Source organism: Rattus norvegicus, chromosome 6 (assembly GCF_021556685.1).
Source record: "Rattus norvegicus strain SHRSP/BbbUtx chromosome 6, alternate assembly SHRSP_T2T, whole genome shotgun sequence".
NCBI lineage: Eukaryota > Metazoa > Chordata > Mammalia > Rodentia > Muridae > Rattus > Rattus norvegicus.
The window spans coordinates 60,950,230-60,973,022 of record NC_141539.1 but is presented as its reverse complement, the minus strand read 5'-3'; the positions used below and the strand labels follow the sequence as shown (position 1 = coordinate 60,973,022).

Below are 22,793 nucleotides of genomic sequence, written 5' to 3'. Positions count from 1 at the left end.
CCATTTCGTTTAGACTTTCCAATTTTAAGGATTACAAGTTTTTGAAATATGACCTAAGGATTGTTTGTGTTTCCTTGGTGTCTGTAGTTATATCCCTGTTTTCATTTTTATATTTGATAATTTGGATATTCGTTCTCTGCTTTTTAATTAGTTTGATTAAGAATTAGCTCTCGGTCTCACACTCCACTGCCAGCTTACACTGAGCTTCTATTTTTTTAAATGCCCTCATTTTTTATTATATAGTTTATGTATTTATATTTCAAGTGTTAACCCCTTTCCTGATTGCCCCCTTTCCAATCCCCGCTCCCTGATTCTATGAGAATGCTCTCCCTCCCATCCACCTACTTCTACCTCAACACCCTGCCATTCCCCTACCTTGGGAAAATGGGGACCAAGGACTTCTCTTATTTGTGTCAGACAATACCATCCTCTGCTACATATGTGGCTGGAGCCATGGGTCCACCCCCTCCCCCACCCTCCACGGTTCTCTTTGGTTGGTAGTTTAGTTCCTGAGAGCTCTGGGGAGTCTCATTGGTTGATGTTGTTGTTCTTCCTATGGGGTTGCAAGCCCCTTCTTCTCCTTCAGTCCTTTCTCCAACTCCTCCTGTGCTCAGTCTGATGGTTAGCTGCAAGCATCTTAATCTGTATAGGTAAGGCTCTGGCAGAGCCTTTCATGAATCTTTCAGCTGCTCCATTGCCTGTCCTTTGCCCATTGCCAATGGCTCCATCATGTACAAAACTGGCTTTGCTGGCAATGACACTCCCAGAGCTATATTTTCTCCCATAGTCAGGCACCCCGGACACCAAGGTGTCATGGTGGGCATGGGACAGAAAGACTCCTATTTGGGTGATGATGCCCTGAGCAAAGGGGTTATCCTGACCCTGAAGTCTTCTATTGAGCACGGCATTGTCACCAATAACATGGAGAAGATTGGGCACCACACCTTCTCTACTGAGCTGCTTGTGGCCCCTGAAGAGCACTTGGTGCTTCTGACCAAGGCCCCTCTTAACCCCAAAGGTAACAGAGAGAAGATGACACAGATAATGTTTGAAACCTTCAATACCCCAGCCATGTACGTGGCCATTCAGGTGGTGCTGTCCTTGTGTGCATCTGGGCACACCACTGGTGTTGTCATGGACTCTGGTGACAATGCAGGGAGCGGGATGTCACATACACACAGTTCCCATCTACAAGGGCTATGCCCTTACCCAATGCCATCTTGCATCTGGACCTGGCTGACTGGGACCTGACAGATTGATTACCTCATGAAGATACTGACTGAATTGACTACAGCTTTATCACCACTGCTGAAAGGGAAATTGCTCGTGACATAAAGTAGAAGCTGTGCTATGTTGTCCTGGATTTTGAGCAAGAAATGACTACTGCTGCATCATCTTCCTCCTTGGAGAAGATTTATGAGCTGTCTGATGGGCAGGTGATTACCATCAGCAATGAGCGGGTTTGGTGTCCAGAGGCTCTCTTCCAGCCTTCCTTCCTGGGCATGGAGTCCTGTGGCATCCATGAGACCACATTCAGCTCCATCATGAAGTGTGATTTGGACACCTGCAAAAACCTGTACGCTGATACAGTGCTGTCTGGTGGTACCACCATGTACCCAGGCATTGCTGACAGGATGCAGGAGATCATAGCCCTGGCACCCAGCACAATGAAGAGTAAGACATTGCTCCCTCTGAGCGCAAGTACTCAGACTGGATTGGCAGCTCCATCCTGGCCTCATTGTCCACCTTCCAGCAGATGTGGATCAGCAAGCAGGACTATGACAAGTCGTGCCATCCATCGTCCACCTCAAATGCTTCTAGATGGCCTGAGCAGGTGCCAGGTACCTGCTGCATGAGCTGATTCTGAAGTATCAGATTACCCTGGCAAATGTACATACCTCATGCTAGACTCATGAAACTGGAATAAGCCTTTGAAAAGGAATTTGTCCTTGAAGCTTGTATCTGATATCAGCGCTGAATCTGCTGATTTTTGACCTTGCATTCAAGTTAACGGTTCCCTTGGTATATGTTTAATACCCTGTGCATATCTTGATTTAGTCCTTAGTTCATGTGGCTCGGTCACTTGATGGCTTGGGAGAGCACGTTGTGGAAGAGAAGTCCCAAGTCTAGTGGATCTCTGTGAGGACCACGTAGTACAGGTATTAACCGACAACTGATTTCCAGGATTTCCCGAGGCAAGGGTTCCTGAACCAGTTACCACTTCCTTCTTGTCAGTCTAACAGGGTGGGAAAATCTGAGCCTTAGGACCCAGTTTCTGTTCTGGTTTTATTCCTCCTGATTGCCATGGGTTGCTACTTGCCTTGAGTTGGGAACGTTTGCATTGACACCGGTAAATATATTCATCCTTTTAATTTATGTAAGTTTTTTGTACTCAATTCTTTAAGAAATGACAAATTTTGGTTTTCTACTGTCCAGTGAGAGCATTAGGCCTCAGCAACAGGTCATTGTGTAAAGAAAAATAAAAGTGTTGCAGTAACTGAAAAAACAAGTTTGCTACTTTGTTAATTTCTGTTAGGTGCATTTGAGTCATAACTTCTCTTAGCTCCCTTATTTCTATTTAGTCTGCCTGGATGCCCTTGCCCTGCCCATTGGTTTGGATTGTGTATTGAAGTGTGCCACTATTAATGAATGAAGGTTGATGGTTGATGTGTGATGTAAGCTATAGTCATATTTCTTTTACACTTGTGGGTACCTTTGCATTTGGGCGTGGATGGTCAGAACTGAGACGTCATCTTGGTGGATTTTTCCTATATTGAGTTTGGAGTTTTCTTCCCAATCTCTTTTCATTCTTTTTGGTTGGAAGTCTATTTTGTTAGACTTTAGAATGACTATACCAGGTTGTTTTGTGGGTCCATTTGCTTGGAAAATCTTTTTCTAACCCTTTATTCTGATTTAATGTTTATCCTTAGTTTTGAAGTGTATTTCTTATATGCAGCAAAAGTATGGACCCTATTTTCATATCCATTCAGTTAGTCTGAGTTTTCTTATTGGTGAAGTGTGTCCATTGATATATTGTGATATATTCATGGCCAATGATTAACAATTCCTGTTACTTTGTTGATGGTGATAGGTGTGTGTATGTATGTGTGTGTGTGTGTGTGTGTGTGTGTGTTTCTCTTCTTCTGCTGGTGTGAGATTACTTATTTCTTGTGTTTTTATGTGTACGGTTAACCTTCTTGGCTTGAAGTTTTCCTTATAGTACCTCCCTTTGGTCTAGATTTGTCAATAGATAATGTTAAAGTTGTCTTCATTACAGAATATCTAGTTGTTTCCATTTATGGTGACACAGCTTGGTCAGGTACAGTAGTTTATGCTGGTATATGCAATATCTTAGAATCCACAAGGTATCTGTCCAGGTCCTTCTGGCTTTAAAGACACCATTGAGAAGTTGGGTGTAATTAATAGATCTGTCTTTATATGTTACTTGACCTTTTTCCTTAACAGATTTTAATACATTTTGTTGCTGTTGATTTTCTGTGTGTTTAGTGTTTTGGTTATTATGTGGCAAGGGGGTTTTCTTTTCTGATCCAATTTATTTGTAGTTTTGTAAGTTCTTTGTACCCTGTACCTTCTTAACATTGGAAATGTTTTCTTCTATGATTTTATTAAAAATATTTTCCTGGCCTTCGAGCTGAGATTTTTTTTCTTCTTCCATTTCTATTATTCTTAGGTTTGGTCTTGTCATAGTGTTGCAGATTTCCTGGATTTTTCTTTGTCAGTAATTTTTATATTTAATATTTTCTTTGTCTTATATGTCATATTTTCTATTTTTTACTGTGTCCCAACAAAGCTTTATTTGCAAAGGCAAAAAACACAAGGACTTGAAAGATATTATTATAGGTAACTAAAAATAACTTCAGTCATTATTTTGATGGATTATTTCTTATTTGTCTTTGAAATGCACCCTTGTGATAAAGTCAGGGAAGGTGTGGGCCATAGAGTTGTATATGTACTTTGTTATAAAAATAAATAACACTTGTGAACACTTGATTGTTCAAAGATATTCTTTTTTTATTTCCTTTCTTTTTTTCTTTTTCTTTTTCTTTTCTGACAGGAGCCTGATATAGCAATGTCCTGAAAGTCTCTGTGAGAATCTGACAAATACAGAGACAAATGCTCATAGCCAACCATTGGACTGAGACAGAGTCCCCAATGGAGGAGTTAGAGAAAGAACTGAAGGTTAAGGGGTTTGCAACCCCAAAGGAAAAGCAACAATATCAACCAACCAGACCCCCCAGAACTCCCAGGGACTAAACCACCAACCAAAGAGTACACATGGAGTGATCCATGGCTCCAGCCACATATGCAGCAGAAGATGGTCTTGTAGGACATCAATGAGAGGAGAGGCCCTTGGTCCGGTGAACACTTCATGCCCCACTGTAGGAGAATGTCATGTTGCGGAGGCAGGAGGGAGTGAGTGGGTGGGTGGGGAAGCACCCTCAGACAAGCAGGGGAAGAGAGGGTGGGATAGGGTGATTCCAGAGGGGAAACCAGGAAAGCAATAACATTTGAAGTGCAAATAAAGAAAATATCCAATAAACCATATTTTCTACACCTGAGATTCTTTCTTCCATCTCTTGTATTCTGTTGGAGATGCTTACATGTGTAGTTCCTGTTTGCTTATGTAGATTTTCTAGTTCCAGGATCCCCTGAGTTTGTCTTTTGTTTGTTGCTAAGTTTCCATTTTCTGGTCTTGAATATTTTTATTCATTTTCTTCATTGGTTTGTTTTTCTTGGCTTTCTTTAAGGGATTTATTTCCCATTGGTTTAGTGTTTTTCTGGATTATTTTAAAGGTTTATTCATTTCCTGTTGAACGACCTTTATTATCTTCATAGTTGATTTTAAAGTCATTTTCCTGTTCTTCAGCTATGTTGGAATATTTACAGCTTCCTATAGTAGGATAGCTGGACCCTGGTGATGCCCTTTTGCCCTGGCTGCTATTGATTTTGTTCTCACACTGGCGTCTATGCATCTGGGTTTGGGACAAATGTCAGTCTAGGAGGTGGGTTGTGACTTTTTGTTTTGCTTTGTTGTTAGATGGATATTTTTCTTGTTTTTTTTTTGTCTTCTAGTTTTTGTGATGTGCATTTCTGAAGTCCAGTGTGACCCTTGGTTCAGTAGAAAGTCTCTGTCATTAGTAGGGATTGGACTTCTGGTGGTTAGCATGGCCTTTGTTTCAGTAAGGGATCTCTGTTCTTCTAACTGGCATGGCCTGCACTTGAGCAACAGATATTCAGCCATATACAGGTGGGGACCATCAGCGGAGGGGCCTCAGCCACTCAGGTGTTTCTGCTCTAGAGTGAGTGCATAGGAGGATTAATTTGACAAATGTTGGTTTTACCTGATCTTGCTGGCATGGCCTCAACTGAGTAGTGGAATACGTTAGGTAGGGTAGTGGCTTGGAGTGGGCTTCAGAAAGGTGTCTATGGTAGGTTGGCATGTCATACACCTGACCAAATGTTAGCTACCCTAATTAGGTAGAGTTATGGGGCAGGCATCAAGAAGGTTTATCTGCTGTCTGTGGAATAAGTCTTTCAGTTCTAAACTAAGGGCATGGGAGGATTTCAGGTACAGTGGAGTTCTTGTCTGTTTCCTAATGCTTTGATTTTCTTTCTATTGTTGTGAACAAACAATAAAGCCCAAAGGAACTTAAGGGAGGAGAGTGTTCATTTGGCTTGTAGGTGACAGTCCGTATCATCGAGGGACGCTAAGGAAGAAACTCAAGGCAGGAACTTGTAGGAAAAAATTGAAAAACTGAAAAAAAACTCACAAAGGGACACTGTTTAATGGCTTGATTTTCATACCTTGTTTACCTTGCGTACCTAGGACCACCTGCCCAAGAGTGGCACAACCCACAGTGGGTTTTCCATAATCAATTATTAACCAAGAAATTGCCTACATAGTCATGCCCAAAGGACTATCTGATAGAGTTAGTTCTTCTATTAAGATTTATTCTTTTACATTATGTCAAGATTTGTGCCAATTTGATAGAAACTAATCAACACAGATGATTATCAGGTTTTATAAAGCTACAGAGACAAAGACAATATACTGTCCTGTGAATATTAATATCAGATTGACAGGCTCTAGAAAAACTGAGGAGATAAGGTTTTAGGCATGCTTGTGAGGGATTCTTTTAATTAGACTAATTAAGCAGGAAGGCACAGAAAGCATTGTCTCATGTGATAAGTTCCTAGTCTTAAGTTAAAGGAGAAAGCAAGCTGAAGTATTAATATTCACCACAATCTGTATCCTAACTGTGGATCCATGACCAACCACCCTAAGCTCCTGATGAAAGTACTTTCTTACCATGATGCACCATAACCTCACATTGTGAGCCAAAATAAATCCTTTCTACCTTGTTTCCCCAATGTATTTCATTGCAGCCACTGGAAAAGTAAGAGAGACAAGCATGTTGATATTTTCTGTCATTGAGCATCCAAGGGTTGTGTACGAAGCTGTGAAGGTTAAGATTAATTGTGGAGTTCCAGAATATTAGTAATGGTCAAAAGGTAGGATGATTTTCAATGAAAGTTACAGGTACTGACTGAATAAAGCAAGTCTGAAAGAGTGGTCACGTGTGCCACGGACAAGAGAACTAGATGGATGAGACTGCTGAAGCCTACTGGAGCCCAGGTAATTTTATGAAGAGATAAACGTACTCAACAGTGAGTTTCATTTTCCCATCTACCCTCATGAGATTCACGTTCATTTAATTCTAATCTTCTACTGCTATTTTTTGTCTGTCCATGTTAGAATAGACAAATTTACTCTGCCATTGTGTATTAGAAGCACGAAACTTGTGTTTTCATTTTATAGATGTTCAAAGCTAAGAGAATATATTGATTTGCAGAAGAAACCCTAGAAATTTGGACAGTATGAATATTGTTAAGACAAGAGATACTCTAAAATTAGATTGAATGCTTTTTGCAATGAAATGATTGATACCATTCCTATGAACCATTTCAAATGGTTCTGTGGGAACTAGGGCTGGGAATAATTGTGGATTACAGTTATCTGCTTATCAAATTGATAAAGACTTCTTATATTTCATTGCCGTGTTGACTGGTTAGCAATGCCTATGATATTAGTGAGATACATTTCTGGGCTGTTTGTGAAGGCATTTCCAAAAAGACTGATTAACTGAGGGTGGAAAGCTTAGCTGAATGTAGATGGACCATATTATGATGGGCACCCATATTAAATTAAAGGAAAAAATGAAGAAGTCAGCATAGTACAATCATTTCTTCTCCTCTTTTCCCCATTCTTACAATATGTAAAGATTCCCAGCTCCAGATTCTGCATCATGAGTTTTGTCCCAAGATCTCTGCCATCATAAACTCTAGTTTTTAAAACTGGGAGCCAAAACAAATATTCCCTTAAATTTAGCCTATGTGGGGAGAGGTAGACACAGTAGATGTTCCCACATTGGTTTGCTATATCTATTTGTAAAGGGAGACAAAAAGTAGCAGTGGCTTTACAATAGCCACAATTAACAGAAAATTTCTGGAGGTAACTCTAACCAAGAAAGCAAAAGACCTGTTTGAAAAGGGCTTCAAATTTTTGAGAAAACAAATTAAGAAACTGTGAAAAGATGGAAAGGTCTCCTATGTTCATGTATAAGTAGGATTAATAATAAAGCACCTTTCTTACTAGAAGAAATCTACAGATTTAATACAATCCTGACATCATAACAATTATTTATAGACGTTGAAAGAACAACACTACTTCATATGAAAAAATCCAGGATAGCTAAAACAATTCTGAACCATAAAAGAAATTCTGGAGATTATCACCGTCCCTGATTTTCAGTACTACTAGAGAACTATAGAAATACAAACTGCATGCAATTGGCAGAAAAACAGACAGACAGGTTGACCAATGTAGTTGAATAAAAGACCCAGACATAAACCCAAACACCTATGGGCACCACACATTTTTAAAGATGCCAGAAATATACAATGGGAAAAAGAAAGCATCTTCAACAAATGGTGCTAGTATAACAAGATGTCTGCATGTAGAAGAATGCGTGTGTGTGTGTGTGTGTGTGTGTGTGTGTGTGTGTGTGTGTGTGTGTATTTCTGATATATATCAAAAATGAAGACATTAACAAATGAAATAATCTAATTTAAAAATGTTAAAAAAGTGGAGTACAGATCTAAACAGAGAATTCTCAACAGAGAAGCCTAGAAGTACCTAAAGAATATTCAACATACTTAGATATTAGGAAAATGCAAATTAAAACCACTTTGCGATTCCATAATGCAACTGTCAAAATGGCTAATATCAAAAATACAAGTAACAGCTCATGGTAGCCAGGTGGTGGAAGAAGGGGAAAACTGCCATTGCTAGTGTGAGTGCAAATTTGTATAGCCACGTTGAGTAATACGGCAGAATATTGGTTATATCAATCTACCTCAATGTCCAGCTATATCTCACATGGGCACGTACCCAAACTACACTCCATCTTACCACAAGGACAGTTGTTGATCATTGTTCATAGCAGTTTTAATCATGCTAGCCATAAATTGGAAACAACCTAGATATCGCTCACCTGAAATGTGGTTAAAGAAAATGTAGTACATCTACACAAGGGAGTATTACTCAGTGTTAAAAAAAACAAAAATAAAACAAATAAACAAAAAAATCATTACATTTGCAAGCTAATGGATACAACTAGAACAAATCATCCTGAGAAGATTACCTGGGACCCAGAAAGAACAAAAACATGGTATGTACTAATTCACAAGTGGATATTAGTTGGAAAGTAAAGGATAATCAGGATACAATACACAAAGACATAGAAGTAAAGTAAAAAGGAGAGCTCCAGGGAGGATAGGTGAATCTCCCTGGGGAGAGGAAATAGAACAGATATTGCTGGTGGAGTAGGTACGGGTGAGGATTAGGTTCTCGTGGGGAATGATGTAGGGAGAAAGTATTAGGAGAGATAACTGGAATAGGAGGACATTTTGGGAGAAAGGCAATATTCTGGTGCAGTGAAAACTCCCAAGAATCTATCAGGGTGACCCTAAATAAGACTCCTAGTCAGCTGGGGTGAGGGTGGTATGGAGCCTCGAGCGCTCGACTCCTTTAACCATGCAAGTGTCCTCATGGAGGAATTGGGACAATAACCCACTCTCAAAATCCTTGACCTATATTTTGTCCTCCCTACAAGATGTGTGGTGGTAAAAGTGGCACAGAGGCTAAGGGAGTGGCCTACCAATGACTCATCAAGCTTGAGACACATGTCATGATGGGGAGCCCACCCCTGGAGCAAGAAGCCAAGGCTAGGTAACTTAGGATACTTAGGATAGGACCAAAGACTGCTGCGAAAACAAAAACAAGAATTACAAATAAAAGCCAAGAAAATGATTCCTAATAATATTGTGCTATTCTGGTAGACAGGAGCCTAACATAATCATCATCAGTGAGGCTTCAGCCACCAACTGAAAGAAACAGATGTACCAATCTACAGCCAAATATTATTAAGCAGAACTCAGGGATTCCTGTGGATGATTGGAGTCATACACATATGGGTAATAACTGCTCAACAAGAGAGTGTTTTGTAAAGAGAGAATCAGGAATTAACATGAGTTAGAAGTAGAGAAAAAATGTAGAAGGAAAAATCTAAAAGGACTCACAAACATGCAAAATGTAAAGTAGCAGCTAAAATAGCACAATATTTTATGTTAAGATAAAACAATAAGATGAGTTCTAGCTGACACAGATTGTGTAAGCAATAACAGATGAGTTTCATTATTACAGAGGAAAAAGGAAGTGTTGCTGGTAGAATTACTTCTTCAGTGGCAGAACACACCTATACATGCTCATGTGTGCACAGTTGTTCAGTCTGCACTGTTATAAATACTCAAAGTCCAAGGTATAGAGCAAGATTGACTGTGTATTTTATGGGTTTGTACAGTTGAATAAAACCATTTGTCCTTCAAATGGATATCACACATAGAGGAGTTCCAATGCTTAAAAAAGAAATCCCTTATGCTCCTTTTATTTATCCCTTCCCTTACCCTATAGAAAATACTCTTTCTTACATCATGTCCATATTTTGTGTTTCCATAAAGGCACATAGTTGCTATTTTACTCTACGTAACCCTTTCATATTCCTCGAAATGTATGATGCATCTAAGGTTCTTGCCTACCATTTTCACCTGTTGATAATTATTTAAATGAAATGATAAGCCACTATTAATGTCATGATTCATCAATCCATTCCCTTCCTAAATGATACCTTAGTGGCTTTAACTTTCTGGACATTGCTAATAAATCTGCCATAAGCATCCCTCTGCAAGCATGAGTTAACATGTTTTTTATTTCCTCTGAGTAGATATGAATCAGCACAAGTGATAGGCTATGTTAAAGTATTTCCAAAATGGCTGCAATTTTCCCCATTAAGATGGAATGAACCTTCCTCTTGGGTAAGACACACTGCAGCATATTAGATTCTCAATATTTGTACTTTTGATCACTTGAATCATTGTATTGTAACATCTCCCACTCGTTTTAATTTTCCATCTCCTCATCATGTAAGAAGATTTTATTCTTCTTAGATATTTGTACACCTCTTTCAGTGTTCTCTGTATCATATTTAGTTGTCATTTTTGCTTTCTTTCTATGGAGTTTAAAATATTTAAAGTATATCTTTGATAAAAGCCTTTGACTCTGTGAGTGTGTGTGTGTGTGTGTAATATTTTTAAAGGTATATGAATTGCTTATAATTCTTTAGTATTACAGAGAATGCATGTAATTTTAATGAAATTGAGTTGATCAATTATTTCTTTCACAAATTATGGTTCTTATGTGACCAAAGAGTCATTGTCATACCTAAGCATTATGGATATTCTCCTATATAATCTCCTATGTGCTTTCTGATTTTCCTTTTAGTTTCATGCAAGACTCATTATGAGTTAAGTTTGAGAATGATGTAATATCTGTTTTTAGACTCACTGCTTTTGCTCTCTGTTCTTTTTTTAAATGTCTGTGTCTACTTAATCCATTTGTTGTCAAGGTTGTATTTGCTCCATTAGATTTTCTGTTTCTTTTTCAAAGAACAGTTGGCAGTACTTATTTATTTCTGTCTATGGACTCTTCATTTTGGTTCAGCAGTTTGTCTTCCTGATTTTATATTAATGTCCCTGTCTTAATTACTATAGCCTTTTAGTAAATCAGTCAACATTCTGAATAATTTGAGTCCTCTTTTATTTTTACTCTCAGTATTGGATTGGCTATTTTGTATCTTACAACCCTCTACATGTGTTTTAGAATCAGTTTGTCATTACAAAACAATTTTCTGAGTTAGTCTGTTATTCTTCCTGTAAGCATACCTGAGAAAAATAACATACGGAAGCGAGCTTTATTTTGACCATGACGTCAGTTTAGGAACACTTTGTGGTTTTTGTTTTTTGACTGGTTTTGAGACAGAATGCCATGGCATAGGGGACAACAATGTTTAACACTCATCATATAGTAAACCAAAAGCAAAAGTGCTGGGAAGGGCCTATGAAAAAAAGTATCTTTCCAAGGATTATTCACAGTGATCTACTTCTTACAATTAGGTCGTGTTGCTCAGTATTCAGTCATCAATGGATCAATGCATAGAATAGGCCAAAAGAGTTAGAATCTAATAATATCCTAAAGCTCATCAGTTGGCAACCATGGCTTTAATATATGATGCTTTGTGGCTTAAGAAACTACTAACTGACCCATAATATCAAAAACAATTAGTTCATCTCCAAGCATTCTCCAAATCCCTAACCATTCAAACATTGCTCAAAAACTCAAGTCTGGAGTCTTCCCAAAGTCTCTATGTGTGTTCTTAGACATAAAGTCCTCTGAAAGTCATAAAACAAATCCTATGTTTCTGGCAAAGATGCATATTCCAATAGAGAGAAATCGATCGTAGTAATGAGTGATAGAACCAAAGTGGGACTGAATCTCAGAAGAGCAAATGTTGAATCCTTTCACTTAGTTCTTGACATCTGGGAAAGACAGTTACCATATGTCAGTTCTGAATGTCTTGAGAAGCCTCATCCTTAGAACTGTACTAGATGCAGTACAGATATTTGCTGTTTCTATTCATAATGCAAAGCTTGCCTTGTGAGGCACTCTTGGTGTCTCTTGGTGTTTCTTTGCTACCTTTGACTTCATCCTCATAGTTGCACATACTATCCAATGCCACTATGCTGATGTTTCCTTGTTCTACATCTCCAGTCCTTCCAGGTGATCTATTGAAATCTCAGCAACCTTGCAAACATTGTCTTCTGTATATCTCCAAAATGAGAAAATACATTCAAAGTCTCTTGGCAGTAGACATAAAAGGACCACCTTGAATAATAGCTACTTCAACTTCTTAATACCTCGAGGGCTAATGACTGTGAAATGAGTCCGAAGAGGGAGAAAAATGAACAAAGAAACAAAACAACAACAACAACAAAAATTTTTAGGGAATTCTATGGCAGCATGTACCTATTGTTTCCAAAAGTTTAGACATTCATAGATGGTGATGGTGGTGGTGGTGGTGGTGGTGGTAGTGAGTGTCTAAGTATTTGATTTCCATTTAATGGTGGTTGCAAATATATCTTCCATATCCATAACTTCCAATGATCCCCTTTTCTAACCAGCCTCCATATTTTCAATTCTTTCTAAAGAAGTGAGCAGTACCCAGAGCATTGCCTGAATGCTGGCATGCCTTAAACTCTCTTCTGTCAGATCAATCTATTAGCATTAAAGTGGGGGTCCAACAAAGACTGTGGGTATGTAGAAAATCTGGACACAATTTTACAGTAATATCACATATATGTTTTATAATTTGATTCCCAATAAAACTATTATCCCTATGTAAAACATCACAAGCACAGACACTTTTGCTGTTTTCATTGTGGTCTGAACTCCATCCAGAATCAGCCATTAACCCTTGCTCACTGCATTTCAGTAATTCTTTAGACTTTGACTCCATAGCTTTCTGAATCTTTCCCACAAATATGTTCCAAGGACCTCTCAGCCATACCATCAGGTGGACACATTAATACTGTTCATTATTATCTCTTTTCTAATAGTCTGCCACAACACTGTGATAAACACTCAAGAGAAACCATCTGCATTAAGATTTTTTTATTATTTTTCATTTTTATTATTTTAATTCATGTATATGTTTGTCTGTTTCTGTGAGTCAATTTCACATGTGTGTTGATACCAGAAGAAGTCAAGAGAGAGTGTCAGATCTCATGGAACCATAGGTGATTGTGGGCTCCCAAGGTGAGCACTTGAAACCAATTCTGGTATTCTGTAATGACTGCTTAAGTATTTCCTTTTGTTTGGGATGTTTATGTGCTGTGTTTTGAGTTTTATATTCCACATACCACTTGCATGTAAGATAGCCATGGATTTTCATGTTGACCCTCAATCCTGCAGTTCTGTTACAATTATTTATTAGTTCCATGTTTCCTATGCTTTTCCCCCTTATTCAGAATTTCTATACAGATGACATAGGCTTCTGTAAACAATGATAACTGATAATTGTTATATGAACAGGTATTAGATTTTTGTCAAATGATATTTATGCAGTGGCTGATATGATGACATGTCTTTTCTCTTGAGCTGTTTATATGAAATATTTCATTAATGGATTTTTACATGTTGAACCAGCCTTCAATCATTGGGATGACCATGTTTGTTCCTGATGTATAATTCCTTTCACACACTGTCAAATATTATTTACTAATATTCTTGTATATTTTCATAGTTATGACTGAGGGATGAATTGATAGGTAACTTTCTTTTAAAATATTTGATTATGATAATTACATCTGCTTCTGTCATCTAGATTAGAAACGTTGTAGCTTATAGAGAATTCGCATCTCTTCCTTTCCTGCTAGAAATTACCAGAGGGTTGATGTAGGTGTCAAGCTTTCTGTTTGGGGAAGTTAGTAATCATCTTAATTTCCTGAGATGATATTTGCTTGTCTATTTGCTATTTGCTTGTCTATTTATTATTGTATGAGTTTGGCTATAAAGCATATTATTTCTTACACTTCCTGTTGGCGTGACTGAATAACTTACATTGAAAACAAAAGCATAGGTGGGAATTGTTTCTCTTCATTTACTTTTTGCCTATAGTCCTTCATGAAGGGAGCTCATGGCAGTTGGAGTGTGAAGGAACTTAACCCATTACAAACAATGCAAAGAAACAGGGAAAGATGACTGAGAATATATGGTTTGCCTTCTATTTCTAAAAATCTCTAAAAGTGACTTCAGAAACTCAGTCCAAAGTAAGCTTCACCAGTGTCTCAGACACTTATGCTCCAATCAAGTCGACAATCACAATTAACTACCACTTGGTTTTATAGATTTCTAGTTTAATCTGTTTACATAATTCATTTCACATTGTTTTAATGACCCTAGGAGTGTTTTCTGTTTATTTTTTTATTTACAAGTACTTCCTACCCACTTCTTAATGATACTGATTACAGACATAACAATTTTATTGATCTGTTGGTTGCTTTGGTTTTCTTCAGCAATATTCTACTTTCTATTTCATTATTCTTTAATTATTTTGATTTCTTTGCATTTATTCATTATAGTGCTGGGCTTGAACATAAGGTATGGCATACTTTGGACATGAGCTCTAACCACGTATTAGCTATAATGCTAGTATTGTGAATATTTTTAAAACTTTGAAGTAATTTAATTATGTTGATTAGTATAAAATTGAATTTGTGTCCATTTGTCTCAGCTTTCAAAGCATCTGGCTATTTGAAATTTTATTTTCATTTAAATTTGAGACATTTTTAATTTCCTCTTCATTGAATTATGAATATGTGGTCTAATCTCCAGTATTTTTAAATTTTATTCTCAGTTATCATTCTGTTATTGATGCTAGTTTAATTTCTTTTATTCCATGGTGATCAGACAACATTGTATGATTTTTATTCATTGAAATTGGCATACCTCTCCTTTATGAATGATAGTGTGATTTAATTGTTGAATATCTCGTGGTTCCTTGATTAGGATATGGTTTTGCTGTTATTGGATATGAAAGTTTTCAGTTATTGATATGAGTCATTGTTGATTTCAGCCATATCTTTCCTATATTTCTGCATGCTGGATCTTCCCATTTTCCATAGAGATGATCTCCAATAATAATGGAGTAATTGATTTTATTTAAAGTTTTATTAGTTGTGTCTCATTACACATATGGCGGTATTGCTAGGTATACAGAATATGAATTTTTTATTATTGGGAGTTAACATCTCAATTAAGAAATAAAGACTCTTTTATATCTGATAACTTCTGTTGTCTTGAAGTTTCCTCTTTCAAAAGTACACATAGATTCTCCTGCGGTGTTTTTATTATTGTTAGTATGTTGTATTTCTCAATAACTTTAATTTATGTCTTCATATCTAAAGTGAGTTTTAATAAACAATGTGTAATTGACCCCAAGACTCTGATAACTGTGACAACTAATGAGGGTTTTTTTGTTTGTTTTTGGGTTTTTGTTTTTCATCTTTATTAACTTGGGTATTTCTTATTTACATTTCGATTGTTATTTCTGAGCCAACATCCCCTAACCCCTCCCCCTCCCCTTCTCTATGGATGTTCCCCTCCCCATCCTCTCCCCATTACCACCCTCCCCCCAACAATCACGTTCACTGGGAGTTCAGTCTTGGCAGGACCCAGGGCTTCCCCTTCCACTGGTGCTCTTACTAGGCTATTCATTGTTACCTATGAGGTTGGAGCCCAGGATCTTGGTGCATATGTGCAGCACATGTTCAAACTGATAACAGACATATTTGGACTACTGTTATTTTCTGTTTCCATTTGCTGCTACTAGTCTTTGTACAAGTTTGTATTTTCCATACACTTATTGCCACTTGCAGACTTAACTGACTTTTTGTTTATTATTCTACATACCAATGGCACTTCTTAAAACTTTTTCTAGTTTTCAAATTATGATTTGGTATATATTAGTCCAAGTCAATATGTTACTTTACAAGTAATAATAGTACTTATAAGAGATTATTCTTAACATCCTATGCTCTTCCCTAGTAGTTACTTTTACTTACATAATTTCATTACTGCTGTTATTTTGCTGACCCACAAACATTATAATTATTCATATGTAATGAAATTAATTAACCCACTTAATTAAGTACACTATAATATGTTGAACATGCTACCTTTCAAGTTAATGAAAATTTAACGAATTTGGTTTTAACTTCATTTCTACTTTCATTGATATTCTTTCTTTTTATAGTTTTCGACCTAAACCCTTTGATTTTTTTCTATAATGAGTCTCTTTTCTTTTAATGAGTCTTGCAATATATGTCTATATATTCAATTCCCTTAATTATTGTTTGAGAACATCTTAATTTCCTTTTCATTTTTTTCCCTTCTTGATTTTAAAGAACTTGTCAGGGTATACAAATTCTAGATTGTTTGGTTGGTTCCTAGAAATATGTAAAATATATCATGTTACTTGCATTAGGTGGTTTCTAAAATGAAGTGATAGAAATGGATGCTTTCCTACTCATAAAATGGGCTTATACCTATTATCTTCCCTTATGAATCAATTTTTCCCTTCACTTATTTTTTCCTTGTTTTATTCCTTAGCTCTCAATTGTCTCATAAACAAAGAAACTGAATTCCCTTCATTTATACTGACACTAAAATTGATCTTCAGGATCTTCATAAAATATTCTTTGGCAAACCTTATAATTCTGTAGAAATACTGAATTTGAAAAAAAAAGTAGCAATGGGTTTCTTGTTAAATTTTAGTTGAATTTAAATGTTGTATGAGTCACTTATATAGAAATTAAATCTTTTCTTGATTTTAAATGTTTTTAGGACTTCTCAATTTACATTAAGATAAAGTGTAGTATTCAAGGAGCTTTAGAACCAATTCCCATGCTTCTGGTGAGGGAGCAAATGGAGATTAACTTGGAGGATGGAGAATAATATCGGAACTTCTTTGTCTTTTGATCCTCTAAAGAATATCTATAGGACATCACTCTTAAACTTGATAAACTTTGAAGCATTCTGTTTCAAATTTTGAAAAATTCCTAATGTTTTCATATTGAAAATACCCTAATTAAGAGTCTAAATGGTGGTACCATCAATTTGTGCTTCCAACCTTATCCACAGAATATTCTCAGGAGTTTGCTTTTTCCTAAATTAAGAAAAGGGGTTGGAAAAACTGACTACCCCAAAAATGAAAACTTGAGAAATGCATTGTAGTGGCTGTTCCTAGTTGTCAACTTGATTATATCTGAATATATTCTTCAGAAGGCAGTATATGCTTTGAATCAGAGTCTGATTTATGGTATTGTTTCTTCAATAGCCAGAATCCATGTGTCCAGAAATCAAGGGGTGGAAAAGGGAATAGTTCCATCCACTATCACTCCTAGTGACCCTCTAGGAAAATTTTTGCTTCCTGTCCCCACAACCCTAGGTTCTGCTGGTCTAGAAGTTTTGGTTCCAGAAGGGGAGTGCTCCTACTAGGAGCCACAACAAACATTCCATTGAACTGCAAGCTCAGACTCCCCCTGATCATTTTGTGCTTCTAATGTCCTTAAACCAACAGGCTAAGAAAGGAATAGCAGTGTTTGGAGGGGTGATAGATCCAGATTAACATAGGGAAATTAAATTGCCTCTCCACAATGGAGGTAAAACAGATTATGTCTGGAGTACAGGAGATCCCTTAGGGCATCTCTTGGTACTACCATGTCCTGTGATTAAGGTCAATGGAAAACTACAACGTTCTAATCCAAGCAGGACGGCAAAGGATGCAGACCTATCAGGAATGAAGGTATGGGTCACTCCTCCAGGATGAGAGCCAAGACCTGCTGAGGGGCTTGCAGAAGGCAGAGGAAGTACAGAATGGGTAGTAGAGGAAGGTAGTTATAAATACCAGCTAAGTCACATAACCAGTTGCAGAAACAAGGATATAAAGTAAAATGAATGCTTCTTCTGTTTCATTTTGTTAAGAGCACATTTTTCTCTTTCTCCCAATTAAACTTCAATTGGTATTTAAGTTTTGATACTAAAAGAATGTTCCCAAGGGACATTGTGCCATTGTAAATTTACATATGTATTTGCGATTGTACAAGGAATAGTTATTTCATGTTAGGCATATTCATGATCTTGTTATTGTTTCATGTGGACATGAGATATTTGTGTTAAGTTGACAAGGGGTGGATTGTAGCGGCTATTCTTGGCTTTCAACTTGACTATATCTGGAATGAACTACAATCCAGAATTGGAAGGCTCGCCTTTGATCCTGATCTTGAAGCTGGGAGATACAAGTTTCTAACCTGGATCTTGACATGGAGATCTTGAGGCAAAGTGGCTATGAATCCCAGGAGCTTAAGACAAGGAGATCTCTGAGTTCAAGGTCACCGGGGACAAAGCAAGTCCCAGACCCAAGCTTGGTGGTACACACCTTTAATCTGGGACAGACTTTCTGCTGGAGATTTACATAAGGACACTGGAAGAAGGAAGAGTTTTTCTTTTTGCCTGCCTGCCTGCTTCCTGGGACTGAGCCACTGCTAGATCCTTGGACTTCCATTTATAGCTGCTGCTGATCATTGTTGGAGAGCTGGACTACTATGTTGAAACTTCCCATAAGTTCTGTGACTCTAGAGAACCCTGACTAAGACAAGTATATTACGTGATTTTATCCTGTCATCCTGTATATATAATTGAGGCCCAATACATAAGAATTCAAAGAATTTCAGTGTTGATCTGTTATGAATATTTTTCTTGTTCTCTAATCTTCTACCATCAAGAGTTCTTACCAGAAAACAAAGGTTTTATGACCACTGAAGATACTGGATTCAAGTACAGTGTTTCCTGAATGATTTAAGATTAATGTCATAGTCTGTAGCTACATGTAGTGATGTTTCCCATAAGCCACCTGCACTGCTCCAAACTGAACTCATATGAGAGACTTGAAATAAATAGAGCATATGAATTTTTCTCCCATAGATGGCATCAAACACTAAATGCTTTGTATGTATACAGCTCCCATTGTTTTAAAGAATTTGCAGTAATGATGTTCTCAATCAAAAAGTCCTTTTATGAAACTGTCTGTATGAGAGTTGCAAGCAGCTGGCTGTGTCAACAATGAGTTCGGTCCACTGGAAACCTCTGAGGTTCCTCAAGCTTTTCCTGAATCTCTGCTGCTTACCATAACTTCTTTAGATAAATATGATAGATTTTTAGGTAACATTATCATACTTAGTGTGCTCTGGTCTTTTTAGATGTGTGGTCTGAGATTTGAAATTAACTGGAAGAATATATCATTCATTGTCTTTTCAAATATTTTTTATTCAGTACCCCTCCATGTCTATTATTCTCCTGGTGATATTTTATATTATTTTCTAAATGCTCTAAGAATACAGTGGTTATCAGATAGGCTTCGTTCATTCTACCATGCTGGGTTTCAGACATATCTTTGAGAGACTCTTTACTCAGCCATAAGTTACTCAGCCCTAAGTGCTTTACTAACAGTGACACTAAAGCTGTATTTGTGCATGTTCTAGTGTTCATATTGCTAGCATTTGTGTTGTGGTTTTGGTCCTTTCTTAGATTGCTATCTCTGTTTTCATCACCCATTTGCTTCTGTAAATAATCAACTTTATTCAGTGCAGCCCAAGGCACATTAATCACAGCCTTTAAATTTTTTGTCTGAGGACTCAAACTATGTCTGTTTCTGTTTCTGACCAGTATCTGTCTCTTCAAACCGGGTTTATTTGTATTACAAACCCTCCTCTTCTTGAATTACACAAATAAAGAGAATATGGCCAGGCTTTTGTCGATCCCTGAAATCTGCCCAGCCATATTTTTTAGAACTTAGTTCTGTTATGTTACTTGTTTGCATGACTTTTGGCATTTCTTGTCATTTTTGTCACACCTATTCATGGTGTACAGCAGTGAAGGACTACTATAAATCAATCTTTACTGATGAGGCAGTGAGGTGTATGCAGGGAAGAAAGTGCTCTATGTTCACGGCTAGGCTCTGTAATAAGCTTCTGGCACTTAGAAAACTTACATTTACAAATAGCAGTTAGCCTTGATAATCTTACAGATAGCTTAACTGTCCTAGAGAAGCTAGCTCACAGCAAAGAGGGAAGGGGATTAAGGTTAAGTACTTGAGGTAACTTCATCTGAAGCTTGAGTATCAGTGGTTCCTAGTTTGTAAATTATATTTTAATTCTTTTGGTTCTTCCTTGGAAAGGTGCATTATTCTCAATGTCAGTTATTACACACTAGGAAAATCAAATTGACATCAAACAACTTTGTTCTAAAAAGTCAGTTGACAGTTGTCAGTGAATTTCAAGTTGTCTACCACACAACGACCTTCAGAAATCCCTGCCAATCACGATGCCAGACTCAGATCCAGATTTCGTTCACATTCAAGGATGAATTTTTTTCTCCTTCATTTAATTTTAGAAGTGTGTTTCCTGTCTGTAGTTTGCCAAAAAGGATGATAATTACTATCAAATATACATGTGTTCAGTCTAATTTGACATCTCAACTTCTCATTAGTTTAAGTCTTCTGTAGCATTTCCTTAAATATAACTTCTATTAATTTTTAGCAGTAAGCAATATTTTGGAATGACAATGGTAGCACGTGTTATGCACGTCTAAGTATTTGAGCTATACCGGTAAGGTTTTTAAAATAACATAAGTGATATTGTGGGGTGGCAGGCTGTGAAAGGTACTCTGATTCCTGATCAAGATAGGTCAAATCCCTGGGGACCCTAAGGGACAGCAGGTGCATTCCCAGTCTCCCAGGATATCAGGCCCCTCTCAAGTAGCTACAGCCTCCCAAAGTGTCCTGTAGATAGGCTCAAGACAGAACAGCCACATAGGGCAACACCCCAAGCCCCTCCTCCACAGGGGAGGACATTGACCACAGGTCATGTAGGCTCAAGACAGATCAGTCACTTGGAAGGAAGACCACGCCTCCAAATATGTAGATGAGGTCTTCCCAAGCTCTCAGGCCAAACCAATAGGAAGAACCTGCTGTCAGACTCTGACCCATCTTGACACTGTATTTAAGAATCCTATTCAGCAGGATTAAAAGTGTGTGCAGGCATTATTTCATTATCTGAGAGCTTCTGTCATAAGAGCTGTAAACTGCCACTTGGGAAAGAGATCTGCTCTCTGAAATCGCCAGCAGGAGCTCCCCTTCACTCCTCATGGGTAGTCAGCCCAAGCAACCAAAGCAGCAGCAGCTGAAACAGGCAGAGCAGCACCAGCACCGGAAGTGGCAGAAGCAGTTCCCCTTCCCTGCCCAAGTTCTCCCCCCTTCATCTGAACCCGCACACCTAGCCAGACCAGAGGTCTCCATGGAAAGCCTCCAGCCAGAAGGCCCACATGATATGTCCAAGTGATTATGATGACCATGACTAAATCGTGCCTTAGGGTCTTATTTATTACTTTTAAGAGACAGTATGATCACGCAACTGGGGCTGACTTATAGTTTCAGAGGTCCAGTACATGACCATCATGACAGAAAACATGATGTTATGTAGGCAGACACACTGCTGGAGAAGAAGCTGAGAAATCTGCATCTTGATCATCAGGCAGTAAAAGGAAACTGTGAGCCACACTGGGCATAGCTTGAGCATAGGAGATCTCAAAGCCCTGCCCCCACGATGCCACACTTCCTCAAACCATATCATCCCTGGTAATAGTGCCATTTCCTATGGTCAAGCATTCAAACACATGAGTCTATGGGAGCCTTTCCTAATCAGAAAACATATGAAAATGATAAAATAACATGTAACATGTTTCAGAGGGATTTAAGTGGTGGTACTCCCAGGAGACATCCTTCCAGATCCAGAAAGATTTTGTCACTGTTGGGAAAGATGGTGAAAGGAACTTTAGCATGATGGACTGGGATCTGCTGATGAGCCAGCCGAGTACAGCTCTCACAGAGAGGTATTGCCAGGCTTAAAATAATATACATCATTGCAATAGATCCTACTGCTTTTTAGCTATTAAAATGACTAACCTAGCTGGACTGTGCTGGTGATTTTATTCCAGTGTCATCTATAAGTATAAGGAAAGTGTTTCAGGATTTAAGCATACTTACACGTGTTTATTATGAAGCATTTCAAGCAACATCTATTTTCTAATTAAATCATTTTCGGAAATATTACCCGTTTACTATTTCAAGTGCTTAGAGACTTAATATCCAATAGTGTATAAAATATTTTTAATCTAACCTATTTTTACATGTATTTTACATACTTCTTTAAACCAGTGGTACTTGTTAACTGACTCCTTAAATGTAAAAGCTCACTGTGTTTTCTGAAACTGGGGCATTATTTATTTTCAAATTCAATCACTGAATCATAATGGTGAAAATAATAAAGCTCTAAATATTTATAAATTATTAAAAATTAATGCAAATAACCCATATACAGATGTCTCATGAATTACATTTTCCTCTTCTGGTTTTAATAGAATATAGAACTAACTCAGCCTGTTTACTCCTTTGAGAATCATCTTTATAAATAAATTGGAAAGGGCACAGGAAATACAGCTTCTCAGAATAAATAAAGGACACCCTGGGATGAGATATAGCTCACTGGTATTACACTCCTGACTTGAACTCACAATAAAAATGCAGGCGAAAATAGGAACGGATCTTAGTATTATCTATAGGTAATATAGATATCAAATTACAATTTAAATATCTGACAAAATCATGAAATCCGCTGTCCAGCCACAAGTGGTTAGAACCATG

At 37.5% G+C, this 22,793-nt stretch overlaps 1 protein-coding gene and 1 pseudogene across 11 annotated transcripts in view; one reads left to right on the top strand and one right to left on the bottom strand.

Moving 5' to 3' along the window:
* Dgkb (diacylglycerol kinase, beta) overlaps window positions 1–22,793 on the bottom strand; it is a 756,364-nt gene that overhangs the window by 674,281 nt on the left and 59,290 nt on the right.
* Actg1-ps1 (actin, gamma 1, pseudogene 1) lies at window positions 730–1,821 on the top strand (annotated as a pseudogene).